This window comes from Balaenoptera physalus (assembly GCF_965194825.1).
Source record: "Balaenoptera physalus genome assembly, chromosome: 15".
Classification (NCBI taxonomy): domain Eukaryota; kingdom Metazoa; phylum Chordata; class Mammalia; order Artiodactyla; family Balaenopteridae; genus Balaenoptera; species Balaenoptera physalus.
In genome coordinates, this window is record NC_138894.1 from 45,975,030 (window position 1) to 45,989,549 (window position 14,520).

At 39.7% G+C, this 14,520-nt stretch overlaps 1 protein-coding gene and 1 long non-coding RNA gene across 14 annotated transcripts in view; one reads left to right on the forward strand and one right to left on the reverse strand.

Moving 5' to 3' along the window:
* USP34 (ubiquitin specific peptidase 34) overlaps nt 1-14,520 on the forward strand; it is a 231,515-nt gene that overhangs the window by 2,624 nt on the left and 214,371 nt on the right. The window lies entirely within an intron of this gene.
* The window catches only part of LOC309643713, a 129,826-nt gene continuing 126,117 nt past the window's right edge, over nt 10,812-14,520 (reverse strand). Inside the window, exon 3 of the long non-coding RNA XR_014254020.1 lies at nt 10,812-10,829. This is a non-coding gene — a long non-coding RNA (uncharacterized lncRNA). The remainder of the gene's footprint in view (nt 10,830-14,520) is intronic.

A 14,520-nucleotide genomic window follows, 5' to 3' on the forward strand; every position in this document is an offset into this window, starting at 1 on the left:
TGAGAGCATTGGGTATTACTATACCTCATTATGGTAACACTTAATCCATGACTGGGTTGGAGCATAATGGCTGGAACTTGATAAAACTTGTTGAATTAAAGTAGGTTATAGATCTTTCTTGTAATCTCCCAATAATTCTATATTAAGTCTGTCCTTTTTTCCCCCAAAGGTTGTGCAAAGATGAGCATCAATTCATTCTTGATTAGAAATTCAGACTTAAAGTCCCAAAATAATGTGCTCAGTATTCATCTTTCAATATAACTCCCCATAACAATTTAACCAAGAGAAGAAATAAAATTAGTATATCTTTAGGTGGTGTGTTGGATAGAATTAAAATACCAAAAACTTATTTCTTGTCAAATTTACAAACACTGATCAAACCTAAAGAAGTCTTCCTGGACACACCAGTAAGTGTATAATCTAAAAATTTTGTGTTTTAAATGAAAAGGTAGACATGATGTGGATAGTATAGCTTTATATCTGATATGCTCAGAGTTTTGATAAGGTTAAGGACTTCCTATGAAACGTTTATTTTAAAATCTGGCAGAATGTAATGTAGTTAAACTAAAAATTGATGACAGAAGATAGTAAATAGCTTCCTTTGTCATCAGTTTTTGATGAGAATATTAATATTACCAGTTATACCTCTAGTCCTGCTGAGAATCTGAAGCTCTCAGCATAGAAACATATACAGGTATTCAGACACAGTACAGTATTGCCTGTAGGTTAAGGAAGGGCCCATTGAAGCGTGTCCATGGAACCAGGCTAAGGACTCGGTAGTAAGGACCTCCTTATACCCTTTTTTAGTAGTCTTGACGGGTATCTTAAAACTTGAAATTGCATTTGAAAATAGCATTTGGCTTTAGTGTTAGAATAATCAGTTTCAACAGTACTAACATATTTGAGTTTTCATATTTTTTTCAATGCTTTGTTTTTAATAAGGAAGATGTTTTAAAATGTGGAATGTATTGAGTGAACTTTGCGCCTATCAGTTTGTGGGGTTGCATTCAGTTTAGGAAATAATTTTAAGTTTATATTCCTTTGCTTGTGCTGTTGACTTTGTATATTTGCTACTTTTATAGCTTCCTTTGTGAGCTAGTTTACTAAATCTAAAAGCATTTCTGGATGTTGAGAAGCTGGAGACCTGAAATTATGCTTTGGGCCATCAGCGTAGCTAGCTCAACTAGTAAATTGAGGTCACTGTTTGCCTTGGTGGGGTAAATTTCTTGAGAGCAGAGTGAAAATGGCTTTAAATGTACATCCATCTTTTTTTTTTGATTTATTTATTTTTGGCTGTGTTGGGTGTTCGTTTCTGTGCGAGGGCTTTTTCTGCAGTTGCGGTGAGCGTGGGCCACTCTTCATCGCGGTGCACAGGCCTCTCACTGTCGCGGCCTCTCCTGTTGCGGAGCACAGGCTCCAGACGCGCAGGCTCAGTAGTTGTGGCTCACGGGCTTAGTTGCTCCGCGGCATGTGGGATCTTCCCAGACCAGGACCTGAACCCGTGTCCCCTGCATTGGCAGGCAGATTCTTAACCACTGCGCCACCAGGGAAGCCCTACATCTATCTTTTAAACCATTTGTCTGTTGTGGATTTTACTCTCTATGTTTAGTGAATTAACACTTTACCAAATGTTTTAAATGGGCAATTCATTTGTCGTTCCTAACTATCCTTTGTAATAGGCAGGAGCAAGTATTAGTATCTCTTTTTTTTTTTTTTTTTTGGCCTTGCTGTGCAGCTTGCGGGATCTTAGTTCCCCCGCCAGGAATTGAACCTGGACCAACCGCAGTGAAAGCGCAGGTTACTGGACCACCCGGAAATTCCCTAGTATCTCAATTTTAAATGTGAAAACATTGAACCTCAGAAATGCTAAGTGGTTTGCTAAAAATCACCTGTCACCTGCTTAGTTAGTAGTCAGATCTAAGCTAGAACTCAGGATACTCCATCAGTATTTGCATTTTTATTTTTAAAGTATACTTTATTGAGCCATTTGTGTTGGGAACTTTTTCCATTCTTTGAGGTAGGTACTTTATCACCTTTTTTAGATAAGAGAACCAAGGCTTAGCGTTTACGTAAGTTGCTTAGAGTCACATGACTTTATTTGGTGGAGTCAGGATTTGCACGGGACTTAATCTCACGTCTTCTAGAAGCCCATGCTCTTTAACCATTATGCTGTGCTGTATAAACTTTACGATGATCTATTCAAATGGAAGACATTATGAGTACACTGAATGGCAAAGTAAAAAATTACTAAATTTTTATGTGTTTTCACAAATTTGCGCATAATTCTGTGGTAATTGTAGAAAGAATTTAAAAGTGGTGGTAGAGACATTGCTTTGGGAAAGATCCCTGGTGTTCACCTTACTTGCTACAAGTAGTAAATTCTTCCTTCTCCTAAAAGAAAAAAAAAAATAATAATAAAAGTGGTGGTAAATGTAGCTGAATGGGAATGTCTTAATATATCTTAATGTTGTTAGCAATGAGCTCTTTAGTAAACTACACATTTCTGGGGTATTTAAAAATATAAGTATATAGGCATGAAATAATCATTAGTAACATAACATTTTCTGATAGACATTTAATTCTGAAATTTGAACTGATTCTTAAAATTGGAAATTTGATTTTACTACAAAGTACCAAATTTTTAATTTGGTAAATTAATCTTGCTAAGAATATATACTCTTAAAAGTTACTATTTGAAGTACTATTTTTCAAAGATCATAATACAATTTCAACTCATATCTTTATAAAGTAACTTATAAACCATAAAGCACTACAGTGTGTAGATTTTTTTTTTTAGTTTTTTTTTTTCACACGCACACACTGTATTTTATTTTTACAAGAGATAAATAGACTGACACCAAGCATTGTAGTAGATTTTTAATAGCAGACTGTTTGCATTGTCAGTGATAGCTATTGATAGCTAGGTTTAGCACTATATTCATGAAACGTGTTAATGTTTCTTATATGTTTAATAGTGGGACTTTCCTGGTGGCGCAGTGGTTAAGAATCCGCCTGCTATTGCAGGGGACACGGGTTCGAGCCCTGGTCTGGGAATATCCCACGTGCTGCGGAGCAACTAAGCCCATGTGCCACAACTACTGAGCCTGCGCTCTAGAGCCCATGAGCCACAATTACTGAAGCCTGTGCACCTAGAACCTGTGCTCTGCAACAAGAGAAGCCACCACAATGAGAAGCCCGCGCACAGCAACGGAGACCCACGGCAGCCAAACATAAATTAATTAATTAATTAAAAAAAAATAATACGTACTTAAGTTACAGACCATCCCCCCCCCCCTTTTTTTAAATAGACAACAGCCTCTCTTTCTGGATGCTGAATTCCGTAAAGTCAGGGGTCATATTTTGTTTCTTCTTTTCCCAGTACTAATATAGTGCCTCGTAGAGAGTAGGTGTCTAGTGAATATTTTAGTTAATGAAAAGTTTTTGTAGAAGAATATGAGTGCCTAGGCTCAGTGTTCTTGGGCCTATTGTCAGTACTGATTTAGATATGAGAGTTTGTGGGTGAATTATGCTGAAGGTGCAGATTATATTACATATATTGCTAATTCATAAATCAGTAGGTATGTACTTATAAAAAGTATCCACCCTAACCAACTGTGTTCTAATTTTTTTTTTATGAATTTATTTATTTATTTATGGTTGTGTTGGGTCTTCGTTGCTGCACGTGGGCTTTCTCTAGTTGCGGTGAGCGGGGGGTGGCTCTTCGTTGTGCTGCGCAGGCTTCTCATTGCGGTGGCTTCTCTTGTTGCGGAGCACGGGCTCTAGGCGCCTGGGCTTCAGTAGTTGTGGCATGTGGGCTCATTAATTGCGGCTCACGGACTCTAGAGCGCAGGCTTAAGTAGTCGTGGCGCATGGGCTTTGTTGCTCTGTGGCATGTGGGATCTTCCCGGATCAGGGCTCGAACGCGTGTCCCCTGCATTGGCAGGTGGATTCTTAACCACTGCACCACCAGGGAAGTCCATTATGTTCTAAATTAATAGATAATGCAAAAAGGCAAAAATTTTTCTATATAGGTGGTGAGATTTGAGTCTGTGGGATGAAATTTCACTAAATTACTTTATTTATTTATTTATTTATGGCTGTATTGGGTCTTCATTGTGCGCGGGCTTCTTGGAGCGGTGGCTTCTCTTGTTGTGGAGCACGGGCTCTAGGCCTGCGGGCTTCAGTAGTTGTGGCACGTGGGCTCAGTAGTGTGGCTTGTGGGCTCTAGAGCACAGGCTCAGTAGTTGTGGTGCACAGGCTTAGTTGCTCCACGGCATGTGGGATCTCCCCGGACCAGGGCTTGAACCTGTGTCCCCTGCATTGGCAGGTGGGTTCTTAAGCACTGTGCCACCAGGGAATCCCACTAAATTACTTTTATTTAAGACTTTATATACCAGGAAAATAATTAGACTTTTAACCTTTTAATGTGATTAACAACTGTTAATATTGTTTTTCTCTTAAATTCCATAGAAATTAAAAAGTGTCCAAACGTAGATTATTCAGTTAATTGAGAACTGATGTAGTATGCACCTTGCCTTCTCTTGCACCTTTTTTAAATAAATTTATTTATTTATTTTATTTATTTAATTTTGGCTGCGTTGGGTCTTCGTTGCTGTGCATGGACTTTCTCTAGTTGCGGTGAGCAGGGGCTACTCTTCGTTGCGGTGGGCTGGCTTCTCATTGCGGTGGCTTCTGTTGCGGAGCACGGGCTCTAGGCACGCGAGCTGCAGTAGGTGTGGCATGTGGGTTAGTAGTTGTGGCTCGCGGGCTCTAGAGCGCAGGTTCGGTAGTTTTGGCACGCGGGCTTAGTTGCTCCATGGCATGTGGGATCTTCCTGGACCGGGGCTCGAACCCGTGTCCCCTGCATTGGCAAGTGGATTCTTAACCACTGCGCCACCAGGGAAGCCCATCCTCTTGCACTTTTTTTTTTTTTTTTTTTTTTTTAACTGTGGAAGAGACAGGTTTCTCTTTGCCCTGGCTATAACCTCTTCTAGGGACCTTATCTAGTTTACATCCCCTGAAAGGCTCTTCTCCCTAACCATCGCTGATTGGATTCCAAATAGACTCCTGACCTGGTGGATTGGTGGGACTGTTGTCCATCAATCAGATTTTTTCCTGTCAGAATGTTTGAACTAAAGAGCCAGGTAAGGCTTCCCTGGTGGCGCAGTGGTTAAGAATCCGCCTGCCAACGCAGGGGACATGGGTTCGAGCCCTGGTCCAGGAAGATCCCAGATGCTGTGGAGCAACTAAGCCCGTGCGCCACAACTACTGAGCCTGTGCTCTAGAGCCCGTGTGCCACAACTACTGAAGCCTGCGCGCCTAGAGCCCGTGCTCCACAACAAGAGAAGCCACCACAATGAGAAGCCTGAGCACCTCAAGGAAGAGTAGCCCCGCTGGGCGCAACTAGAGAAAGCCCTCACACAGCAACGAAGACCCAACACAGCCAAAAATAAATAAATTAAAAAAAAAAAAAGACTCCCCACAGACAAAAGCAGATGACTGTAGAAACAAGGGAAAAAGAATGTAGACAGATGATGATAAAAAGTAAATAAATAAGTAAAAATAAAGAGCCAGGTAACTATGAGTAGCTGAACTAGAGTGAGTGCTTTGGCAAGCTGATGTGAAGGAGCAGAAACACGGAGCAAGTGGAGGAGACTATTTGCAGAAGAGAATTGGGGCAAATTTTTGGAAATAGTTGATATTGAAGCTCTATAAAGAGACAGAAGTTAATATCCTCTTGGCTTTCTTTTTTATTTATTTGGCTGCACCAGGTCTTAGTTGTGGCAGGCTCCTTAGTTGCGGCTCCGGGGCTCCTTTAGTTGTGGCATGCATGTGGGATCTAGTTCCCTGACCAGGGATCACACCCGGGCCCCCTACATTGGGAGTGCGGAGTCTTATCCACTGTGCCACCAGGGAAGTTCCCCTAGTGGCTTTCTAATACTGAAGCTAGTGCTCCTATTTAGCTGTCTCCCCTGTACATACCATTTGAGTTAATGTGCAACCAAAAGAGTTTTGATTCCAGTATTGCCCCATGATGAGCTCTCCTGTATTGGAAATTAGGTGTAATCTTTAGCTGTGAGTGTTTCATTATAATCTGGCTTACTTTCTTGGAACATGTTGGGCAGGTGTCATCTGTAGTGTTTGGTGGCAGGAAAAAACTTAAGAACCTCTATTGTTGCTTACTCATCTCTCTACCAGTGTGTTTAGTTTTTTTGAAGAGGATAAAAGCTTTGTTGTTTTTCATTCTAAAAAGGATACCTGCTTTTTTAGAAAAAAATCAAATAGTGCAGAAAATAATAAAGAAAATTAGGATAACCGAAACTCTGTTTACCAAAGAAATCGTTCATGTTTTGGTAAACATCTCTTAAGTCATTCTTTTCTCTCTTTCCTCAGATACACTATTTCGTGTAAATAAACTGATTACATGTTACTAATTATTATTTTTTAAAATAAATTTATTTATTTATTTTTTGGCTGAGTTGGGTCTTCGCTGCTGCCCGCGGGTTTTCTCTAGTTGTGGCGAGCAGGGGCCACTCTTCGTTGCATTGCGTGAGCTTCTCATTGCGGCGGCTTCTCTTGTTGTGGAGCACGGGCTCTAGGTGTGCAGGCTTCAGTAGTTGTGGCTCGCTCTGGAGTGCAGGCTTAGTAGTTGGGGTGCATGGGCTTATTAGTTGCTCCATGTCACGTGGGATCTTCCTGGACCAGGGCTTGAACCTTGTGTCCCCTGCGTTGGCAGGCGGATCCTTAACCACTGTGCCACCAGGGAAGTCCTTATATTATTTTTATTAATAAGATGTAGCTACCTTTCCATGTTAATATGCACTTACATTATCGTTTTTAATGGCTTTAGTGTAGTCTTCCATTACTTGGTCATACTGTAACTTAACCAGTCCTCTAATGATGGGCGTTTGGGTTGTTATATGACTTTGTAATTGTCTGATTATCACCTTGAATATAGCCTCTGAAATCACATTGCTGAGTAGTTCATACAGCATATCTGGAAGGAAATCTGGCAATATGATAAAACTTTTAAAAATTATCCTTCCAACATTAGAGCATGAGTGTAAAGCCTTAATAATCTTAAAGTGTTTATTTTGACTCTGAGGTCTGTGGAGCTGTTTTAGCAATGTATTGGTTCTAAACCACCATAAGACAAATTTGGAAGGGACTTTTTATTCTGGGTAACTTTGCTGCCAGACTCATGAAGTTTATTCTGATTATTGAGAAAGGCTCAGTAACCAATGATGAATGTAGAAGTATAAGAGCAGTAGTAAGAGCACTAACTCAGAATAAATTGAGACTTATGAAAATGCTTAAGACAATAGAGCTTTTGAAGTTGTGTTCAAAGTAAGATAAATAAGGGGATAGTGGACCCACTGCTTGGGTGGGTATAATAGAGGGTGGTGATCAGCAGAATGTTGTTTTACTCTAATAATTTGTTTCCATTTTCCCTTCTAAGAGGAATACACAAACCCTCAGGATAAATCATACATTAAGAGAGACTCTAACCTCTAGATTGGTAAGGAATAATGAGAGCCTTATTAGTAGTGATAAGAGTTAAAAATCTTCAGGAATGGCAGATTCTTTTCAGTGAAGGGGATAGAGCCATGGTTGTGTGTGATTATGAACCTTTAGCTTATTAAATTTCTAGAAAAGCAGAAATTGGCAAGTATTATTTTGGAAGCTATAAGAATCTTGCCACTATTAAATAATTAATTACTAAAGAGTGAAAGGATAGTAAAAAATTGATGTGACACTAGTAACTTACGTTAAACCAATCTTATTTTATTTTGATATAGAAGTAAATATGGTAAAACATGGAACTATCACTATAGATATGACATTTTGATTACATGAAGGCACTTGACAGAATCTGAAGCTATCCTTGTGAAAAAAATGAGTTTTTTTTTTTTTTTGGTCAACTTTGAGGGACATCACTGGTGGCAAGCCACAGAATCTTGTCCTTAATTCTTTCTTCTTCAAGATTTATAGTAATGAGCCTCAGTTTTTAAACTATTCCTTGGAGTGGCATTGTCCCTGTTTCAGGGGAGTGAGGGTGACTTTGGAATCTGTTTCAAGATGAAAAGCTCATTTTGATCTGTTTTGTAAATTGGGGCTCCATGTAAGGTTTTTTTGGTGGGGAGCAAAGGGTGTAGCTGCTTTATAAATAAGCTTGAAAACCATTAACAGTGTTGGTGCTGAAAAAGCCAGCACAATATGAAACTGTTTTCTTTTCAAGTATTATAGGTAGTAGTGCAGTGCTTATGCAGTTGGAATACTGTGTTGAATTATATACAATACAGTGACAATCAGCTTCTGAAGCTATTTGAATACTGTGCAGTTTCACATATCTTCATGGCACCTCATGAAAATCATGAGAAATAGAATGATTTGGCCAAGGTTACACAGCTAGTAAGTAGCAGAGCTAGGACTAGAATTTAGTTCTTATTCCTACTCAGTATACTTTTCTCTAACCGTGCTGTTTTGTTTTTGTTTTTGTTTTTTTAAAGAGGAACTTGACTTTGGGAGTTGGGAAACTCATGAAAAACAAAGGGACTATAGAGAGATTAATTCTGGCTAAAGTGGATTAGGCAAGGTTTCAAGGAAAGTGGAAGATGAACTGGGCCTTTAACTGGTTGGAATAGTTACTGGGAATGAGGGGAGTGGAATAGCTTACCACGATTTGTGCGACTCTGCATGACATAGGCAATGCTGACCTCATCCCCTTGCTTGCTTTGTTTTCTTTCAGTGATGTTCTTTACTGCCATTGAGCCTTTATTTTTCCCTGGAACTTCATCACCTTTCTATGCCTTTAATTTTTCAGAGAGGCCTTTATTGAACATCTGCTCTAAAGTAGTTCAAGTTCTTATCCTTCATAGCACTTAAAACAGTTTAAACTATTTTTATTTTTTATTTATTAATTTAATTTATTTATTTGGTTGTGCTGGCTCCTTAGTTGTGGCATGCGAACTCAGTTGTGGCATGCATGTGGGATCTAGTTCCCTGACCAGGGATCGAACCCGGGCCCCCTACATTGGGAGTGTGGAGTCTTAACCACTGCGCCACCAGGGAAGTCCCCACTTACCACAGTTTAGAATTATGTATTTATTTTTATATACTTGTTTAATGTCTTTTTATTTTTTATCTTTAATTTTTTTTGCTGCACCGCGTGGCTTGCGGGATCTTAGCTCCCTGATCAGGGATTGAACCCTCGACCTCAGCAGTGAACACGCAGAGTCCTAACCACTGGACCACCAGGGAATTCCCTTTAATGTCTTTTTATTATACAGGGTTACAAGTTCTGTGATTGCGACTAGCTTACATTAACTGAGTTTCACAGTGCCTACACGTACTAGGATCAATATGAATCTGTTAAAATATCTGAAAAATCTTAAGATCACTGGAGGTGGTTAATGGAAGATGAGGGTAGGCTGGATGTGGTAGTTTTTCCTGTTTTCTCAAATTTTGGGGACATTTCAAGTACTGTCAATCCTTTTGTGATGTCTTGCTCAGCACCCCCCTTCATAAAAAGGTGCTTCATTGATTAAAAAAAAAACAAAAAAACCCTCATTTTGTTAAGTTGTGTTTTGTTTTTTTCCCTGAATGTCCCTTGAGATTAACCCTTACGGATTAAAAATCTAAGATTGGGAATTAGTTTTCGAACCCAAGTTAGGACTCTGTTGCAAGAACCAGAAAGAACACCCCATTTGGCAGAAAGAAAAAGGAGTTTTTTAAAAGCCATAACTGAGCAGTGCAGGTGTGTGCTATGTTCTGGTGTGGTCTACTCTTTTTTTGTTTGTTTGATTTTGTCTTTTAATTGAAGTATAGTTGATTTACAGTGTTGTGTTAATTTCTGCTGTGCAGTGAAGTGATTCAGTTATACATGTATATACATTCTTTTTTATATTCTTTTCCCATTATGGTTTGTCACAGGATACTGAATATAGTCCCTTGTGCTATACAGTAGGACCTTGCTGTTTATTCATTCTATATATAATAGTTTGCATCTACTAACCCTGAACTCCCGGTCCATCCTTCCCCCACCCCCACCCCCCGACCTTGGTAACCACAAGTATGTTCTCTATGACTGTGAGTCTGTTTCTGTTCTGTAGGTAGGTTTATTTGTCTCATATTTTAGGTTTCACATATAAGCGATAATATATGGTATTTGTCTTTTTCTTTCTGACTTGTTTGGCTAAGTATGATGAGCCCTGGGTCCATCCATGTTGCTGCAAATGGCATTATTTCATTCTTTTTTATGGCTGAGGTGTATTCCATTGTATATGCATACCACATCTTCTTTATCTATTCATCTGTTGATGGACATTTACATTGTCCCATATCTTGGCTATTGCGAATAGCGCTGCTGTGAACATAAGGGTGCGTGTATCTTTTTGAATTAGTTTTGTCCGGATATATGCCCAGGATTGGGATTGCTGGATCATATGGTAGTTCTAGTTTTAGTTTTTTTTTTTTAATAAATTTATTTACTTTATTTATTTATTTTTGGCTGCATTGGGTCTTCGTTGCTGCACATGGGCTTTCTCTAGTTGTGGCGAGCGGGGGCTGCTCTTCGTTGTGGTATGTGGGCTTCTCATTGCGGTGGCTTCTCTTGTTGCGGAGCATGGGCTCTAGGCATGTGGGCTTCAGTAGTTGTGGCACGTGGGCTCAGTAGTTGTGGCTCGTGGGCTCTAGAGTGCAGGCTCAGTAGTTGTGGTGCACGGGCTTAGTTGCTTCGCGGCATGTGGGATCTTCCTGGACCAAGGCTCGCACCCGTGGCCCCTGCATTGGCGGGCGGATTCTTAACCACTGTGCCACCAGGGAAGCCCCTATTTTTAGTTTTTTGAGGAACCTCCATACTGTTTTCCATAGTGGCTGAACCAATTTACATTCCCACCAACAGTGGTCTACTCTTAATCTGCAGATTAAGACTCATAACATTATCAAGACTTCATTTCTCTGTGGCTTGCTCTGCTGTGCTTCCTTGGTTTTGACCTTAGTTTGGCCCTTCTCAGAGTAGCAGAAATGGCTACTGCACACCATCTTTATACCACACTGTTTGCAAATCACATATTTATACTACACAGAGCAAAAAAGAGAGAATCTCTTCTGAAACCTACTGTACAAGAACAAGGAAGCTGCTTTTTCCAAAACCTGGCTAGCAGATGGTGCTTCATAGATCATTGGCCCATGTTTTTATCATGGGCCTTATTCCTGAAGTAGAGTTCAAAGAGGATGGATTTTGGTTGGCTTAAACTGATGACCTATTCCTGAAGCTGATCCCACCAAACCTCATAGCTAAAAAACGGTAAGTGTTTCCCCAAAAGAAATTTGGCATGTTGTGATTATGAAGAAGGTGAAATTGTTTTTGGACAGCAAGCACACATATCTAGTACACTGTGCTATACTGAAAACCTTTTTTTTTTTTTGGCAGTTTTGTAACTTTTTTTGACAGTCAACGATTAGTTCTTATCCACATCAACTAAGTTTTTGAAAGTGGTGACAGGTACTTAGGTAACCAACGTATAGAGTTTGTTTATTTATTTTATAAGTGTATTTTTAAAAAATATTTATTTATTTGGGCTGCACTGGGTCTTAGTTGCGGCATGTGGGAGCTTAATTGTGGCATGTGGACTTCTTGATTGCGGCATGCATGTGGGATCTAGTTCCCTGACCAAGGATCGAACCTGGGCCCCCTGCATTGAGAGCGTGGAGTCTTACCAGGGAGGTCCCTAGAGTTTGTTTATTGAATCTTCATCCTCATTGTGTTTTCTGGATAACCACACATGGATACAGTATGGGACATTCCTAATTCTTTGGCTCATACTGTTTTGTTGAGTGTGGTGTCAGTGTGCACATCTGGAGATCCTGTTTTCTTAATGGCAGATTTCTGGATCTCTTTCAGTTCTTGAGGGGCACGCTTCTTGAAGCTGACTCTGGATGCACTTGTGAATGTTGATGGTATATTCTCTGGTTGCTAACCAGAATGGTTGAATGGCCTTCTTCTCTTCACCCTTCTTTGCAGGAGTCATTCATTCTGCTGGGTCCAGTTTGGAAAATTGAACCATTTCTTTTTGTTTGTTTGTTTGCTTGCTTGTTTACATTTTATTTATTTATTTATTTATTTTTGGCTCTTTGGGTCTTTGTTGCTGCTCGTGGGCTTTCTCTAGTTGTGGCGAGCAGGGGCTACTCTTTGTTGGGGTGCACAGGCTTCTCATTGCGGTGGGTTCCTTGTTGCGGAGTGCGGACTTTTAGGTGTGCGGGCTTCCGTAGTTGTGTCACGCGGGCTCAGTAGTTGTGGCTCGCGGGCTCTAGAGCGCATGCTCAGTAGTTGTGGCATATGGGCCTAGCTGCTCCACGGCATGTGAGATCTTCCTGAACCAGGGCTCGAACCCGTGTCCCCTGCATTGGCAGGCGGATTCTTAACCACTGCGCCACCACGGAAGTCCCAAAAACCATTTCTTTTTTTTTTTTCTTAACATCTTTATTGGAGTATAATTGCTTTACAATGGTGTGTTAGTTTCTGCTTTATAACAAAGTGAATCAGTTATACATATACACATGTCCCCATATCTCTTCCCTCTTGCATATCTCTCCCTCCCACCCTCCCTATCCCACCCCTCTAGGTGGTCACAAAGCACCGAGCTGATCTCCCTGTGCTATGCGGCTGCTTCCCACTAGCTATCTGTTTTACGTTTGGTAGTGTATATATGTCCATGCCACTCACTTTGTCCCAGCTTACCCTTCCCCCTCCCCATATCCTCAAGTCCATTCTCTAGTAGGTCTGCATCTTTTTCCAACAACCATTTCTTAACATTCTATTTACTGACTTGATTATTTTTTGTGTGTCTTACCTTTAACTCTTTATGTTTGAATACTGTTTTTCAATATATAAGAAATATATTGAATATTTTATACATGTAAAGCATTTGCTGTATGCTGTGGTAGATAGAGATACATTTAGATGTATATCTACCCTTAAGGAATGTTAGAGTACAATACAGATGAGGCAGTAGGATAATAGTTGAGTGACCTTTGATCTGACAGACCTGAGTTCGAGTCTTGTTCCTGTCATTTATTAGATCTCTGGTTTTGGTTGTGTTCCTTTATCTCTTAGTGCGTTCTTACTTACTTGAAAATGAGGATAATAACATCTTAAATAAATACAAGGATTTTGGGAGGATTAAATAAGATAATGCATATCAACACTTAACACAGTGCCAGCGTAAGAAATATACAAAAAACAATGGTATGAAAAGACAAATGGTAAATTCCATTAAAGTATATATAGCTGAAGTGCAGTGGGAGGAGTTTAGTTTTCTAAGACTGGAGAAGGCTTCATGGAATTGATAGAATTTAAGTTGATCTTTGAGTAATTTTCTTTTTAATGATTGGAATTGGAGAAATGGTTATTTCAGTAAAAAGAGTTTTGTTAAAACTTTGGTGTATATTATTCCAGCTAACTTTCTGTATTTATAAAAAATTGATTTTGTATGTACTATTTGCTTTTTTTAGTATTTTCTCACTTATGTATATCTGAGAACAGAATTTAATGGCAGCCTACTTTTAGTCTTTTGAATATAACACCTATTTAGCATTTTTCCTGTGAAGAAAAAAAAAATTAAAATATCCTTGCGCATAGAAATCTGGGTCATGTCCAGCATCAATAGGTAGAAACTTTTAAGGCTTCTGTTGCTAAATTGCCTACTAGAAGGGTTATACTAATTTATACCCCAACAATAGTATTTGAGAGTGCCTGTTTATTTGCATTAGATACTTTGAAAAATCCATATAGTAGAGGAAAAACAGATATAGTCACTATCCAAAACTACTTGGTTCCTGCAAGAGTTCAGATATTGAGGATTACTGCATTGTTTGTATTGACATATTTGGTTCCTGAGTTTTATTTATTAATTTTAAAGTTATTTATTTATTTATTTTTGGCTGCATTGGGTTTTTGTTGCAGCATGCGGGCTTTCTCTAGTTACGGTGAGTGGGGGCTACTCTTCCTTGCAGTGTGCGGGCTTCTCATTGGAGTGGCTTCTCTTGTTGCGGAGCACAGGCTCTAGGCGCATGGGCTTCAGTATTTGTGGTACGCGGGCTCAGTGGTTGTGGCTCGTGGGCTCTAGAGCGCAGGCTCAGTAGTTCTGGGACACGGGCTTAGTTTCTCTGCGGCATGTGGGATCTTCCCAGAGCAGGGCTTGAACCCGTGTTCCCAGCATTAGCAGGCGGATTCTTACCCACTGTGCCACCAGGGAAGTTCTGGTTCCTGAGTTTTAATAACGAGTAGTCTACTGTTATTTAGAAAAGCTTTTCCCACTTTGAGATCAGATATTCAGTTAAGCTTTTTTCTAGTTTTTATGAATTGTTTAATTTTTAATCCATCTGGAATTTATTTTGGTGTAAGTTATGAAGTGGATCTAATATTAGTTTTTCCAAACTATTACTCATTGATCTTAGCGTCCATCTAGTTTTTCACTGTTTTGATATGCCACCTCTGTGTTATACAGAAGTTTTAAG